Source organism: Mesocricetus auratus, unplaced genomic scaffold (genome assembly GCF_017639785.1).
Source record: "Mesocricetus auratus isolate SY011 unplaced genomic scaffold, BCM_Maur_2.0 Super-Scaffold_100026, whole genome shotgun sequence".
NCBI lineage: Eukaryota > Metazoa > Chordata > Mammalia > Rodentia > Cricetidae > Mesocricetus > Mesocricetus auratus.
This window is the reverse complement of record NW_024429207.1, coordinates 17,370,376-17,374,214: the sequence shown is the minus strand read 5'-3', so window position 1 is coordinate 17,374,214 and position 3,839 is coordinate 17,370,376. Positions and strand designations below refer to the sequence as shown.

The 3,839-nt window shown below is 47.9% G+C and overlaps 1 long non-coding RNA gene across 1 annotated transcript; it reads right to left on the bottom strand.

The window, feature by feature from the left end:
* Positions 1-1,031: 1,031 nt before the first annotated feature.
* LOC121134168 lies at positions 1,032-1,916 on the bottom strand. Its single transcript, XR_005871201.1, has 2 exons — positions 1,653-1,916; positions 1,032-1,305 (listed from the first exon to the last, which is right to left on the bottom strand). It is a non-coding gene; the product is annotated as an uncharacterized LOC121134168 (long non-coding RNA).
* Between the last annotated feature and the right edge of the window lie 1,923 nt (positions 1,917-3,839).

Below are 3,839 nucleotides of genomic sequence, written 5' to 3'. Positions count from 1 at the left end.
GAAAAACCTGAGGGGGGCCGAAAGGCTTTAAGCATGAAGAAATGGTAAGAAGCATTATAGAGATGCTCAGTGTTTGAAACACTTGCCAGGGGAGCAGGAGGATCTGAGTTTGGATCCTCAGAACTCATGCAAAAGATGGACATAGCAGCATGTGTGTATGACTCCAGCATTGTGACATGAGGAGTCAGAGACAAGAGACCCTCTGAATTTCACTGGCCAGTGAGTCTAGACAAAGTTGGTGAGCCCCAGGTGCAAGAAGACACCCACATATATACACATGTGTAAACCCCTCCACACACACGCACACGAGAAATGATGAGAAGGAATGATGATTGCCCTGGTTTGGTCAGTACAAAACGTTTGATTAACACTGGATAATCAATACTGGATTGTATTGATCAATACTGATCAATGTGACTCTGCAGCATATGAACATGTACAAAATTAGGTGCCAAATAAAAGCATACCTCAATTCTTTCATAAACATTGAGGCAATATTCAGCAGGCGTCTCAAGTGTGCGCTTGTGTGCTTGGGTGAAGTGGTTTCTCCATTGCGTGCCCATAGCATTCAGATACCATGTAGCCTGTGGGGGGTGGGGGGTGCTGAGTTGACAGGCTCATCTTGGTGAAAGAAGACAGGGGACTCTGTCAAGGAAGTTCTCAGATATTTACAGGGATGTAGACATAAGGTGCTGTCTGTAATGTTTAAAATTGATTAATTAAATAATTTAAAAAATCAGGGGTCTCTGATTTTTTGGGGGCCTCGGAGTTGACAAGGAAGGCCCCAACTCAGGGATGAAAAGGGAGGATGTAGGCCCCGTCCACTAGTCATTTCTCTCTCAGGAAACTTGGTTTCTCCCCTGCAGCCTGCCCCTGTACCCTGACCCCTGAATCTGGGCAGCGCTGGCAGTTTCCACTCTCCCACCCTCTTCCAGACACCAGGACCACTTATCTACTTTGTTATGAGTCGAACCCACGTTTGTATTTCTACTGAGGTCTCTAGAGAGAGAGGTAAACCACACTCACAGGTATTATATTTCTTTCCCAATTATTAAATAGTTTAGGCTTATCATCAAATAACCAAGAAAAATATCCAAAGGGAAGGAAAACTGTAGAACGCTGCCACTCAGTTGGAATCACGGCTAAGATGCTGATGAAAGCCCCTCCTGGATCCACCGTCTCTCCCTGCAGGGTGCAATTCCCGAGGATGCCACACTTTGCTTTTGTGTCCTTGGCCATTGGGCAGAGGTGGGACGATGGATGAGTGTCCTCACTCAGTCCCGCTGCAGCCTCAGATGGGGTATACTGAAAAGAAGGCATTCATGGTGTATGTGGTCAGGCAGCCCCGGCCTCGCAGGCTCTCCCCACTCTGATTCCAACTTTCAGGGCATGCTGCCCCAGAAGGGCACCCACCCACCCTCTGGAGCAAAGTCTTGGGGTCAGAGTATGGGCATACGGAAATTGGGTTTATTGGCTTATGAAGCCTGCCTTCCACAGTTGAGCCAGACGTCCTGACAATTCCTGTGAATAGGCTCCTGGCTGAGACTGTCCAGTTGCTAGCGTTAAAGGCAAAGAGCTTTGGTCAGAGATAGTTAAGACAAACAACACTGGGGAAAGGGTCTCTCCAGAACAGCTTTCCTCCAACCTCTTACCTTGAGCGTACGTGCCTTCTTCCTGTTTGGCTGAAGTTGCCTTTGTCTGCCTGTTTAGCCGTGAATAGTCAGAAAAGAAATAAGTTTGACTCTTTTCCCAGCTGATTGCTGAAGCAGCTAGAGTGACCAGGGACTTGCTTTCTCTGTGTGGGGTGACCTAGAGTCAGCGACTTAGAACCCTCCAGGGGCTTGTAGCTAGCAGACCCAGTTTCTCTGTCCATGTGAGTGGCCTGTGGACAGAGTCAAATGACTCCGTGCTTCTCTGGGCCATCAGTCACCTCTGGGTCTTGATTGTGGTTTGGCTCAAACTCTTGGCAGAAAAGAGGCTGGGGTGGGGGGCTGGGAAGGAAGTGGGCTGTCTGCCACAAACAGATTTAAAGGAAGAAACGCCATCATATTGCCATACTGGGGAAGACTTTGGGGCAGCTTCTCCCCTGCGTGTAAGACATCTGCTTACCCTGCTGCTAAGATACTGATCTTTGGACCAGGAGTAAGGAGACAGGATGATTCTGACTAGAGAAGACAGCAGGGAGGGAGGAGGAGCTCAGAGGCCAGGCCTCAAGTTCTTCCAAGCCTGCAGACAGAATGCGTGCACTTCTCTTGGCTATATGGATAACTGATGACTTCTTAGGCACTTTGATGAAACCCACTTTTTAATTTGAGTTATGGTACTTTGTAGATATGCTATTTTATGTTTGTTTGGAACCCGAGTTTTTAAATAAGAAACGGATCTTCTTGAGTTTGTTCTCTGACTGAGGATCTACAGCTATAGCTTTCCAAAGCTGTTTTTCAGTACATTAGATGAATAAACAGACAGATGAAATTTGGAGATAGAAACCCTCAAAACTAAAATTGTCCCTCCAGCTTCCCATACCCAGGGAACAGACAGAAACAAAACAAGGTTGTTTGTGTGGCCAGTTACCCTTCCAGACTGAACACCTCTATTCTGTGAAGACGTCTAGGCCTTGTCCTAGCCTCCTACTGCTGTGACAAAGTCCCTGAGGCAGTCACCCTGGCAGGCAGGAAGGTTTGTTTTGATTTGTGGCTCTAGAGGTTCCAGTTCATGATCACTTGGTCCCGCTACTTTGGTTCACGATGGTATATCATGGCAGAGGAAGCCGGTCACCTCATGTCAGACAGAAAGCACAGAAAGGTGGGAAGCAGCTTGGATGGGAAGCGGCATGGATCCCTCCAAGGCCACACCCCCAGTGATGCACCCTCCCTCTCTTAGCCCACTTCACAAAGGTCCCACCACGTCTCGGGAGTACTGTGGGCTTGAGACCAGGCTTTAGCTTGTAGGTTTGCATGGGATAATTCAGACTCAAATGGTAGAGGATGCTGTTCTCATGGGATAATTCAGACTCAAATGATAGCGGATGCTGCAAGACAGCTGTTGCCTTCTATAACTTCCTTTCCTTCTCCCTTTTCTGTGATGTTGAATTAAGCTCAGGGCCTCAATTATGCAAGCACTCAGCCACTGAGTTATGCCAACCCTCATTTTAAGTTTTTTATTTCATGTATATGGGGTTTTTTTTGCCTGTGTGTATGTGTACACAGTACTTGCATGCCTGCCTGGTGCCCAGGGACACCAGCAAAAGGCATTGGGTCCCCTGGAATTAGAGTTACAGTGTTTTGAGCAACTCTGTGGGTGCTGGGAATTGAACCTGGGTCCTCTGGAAGAACAGTCAGCTCTCTTAACCACTGAGCCGTCTCTCCAGCCCCAGCCCTTTGTTGTCCTTGTTTCCTGAGTCAGGGTTCCTCCGTGTAACAGTCCTAGCTTTCCTGGAACTCACTTTGTAAACGAGGCTGGCCTCCAACTCACAGAGATCCACCTGCCTCCGTCTTCTGAGTGCTGGGAGCAAAGGCGTGCACCAACATGCCTGGCTGTAGCCCTTATTTTTAAAGAAATTGTGTTCCAGCTGACTTTAGACTCATAGTCTTTCTCGGTCTCCAGGCACCTGCCATGATTACTAGAGTATGCAGCATATTTCTTATTACACCGTCTTGCAATTATTTGTTGGTACCTCTTTTCCCTAACAGAACGTGAATGGTGTGAAGGAAAGGGTCTTTGGGCATTGTTGTGCTCCATGACAGTGTAGTGCCTGTCTTATTCAGCATGCTGTAGCATACACCCCAGGACCAAACTCATTTCCAGGGGTGACACCGCCTCTGTGGGTCGGACCCACC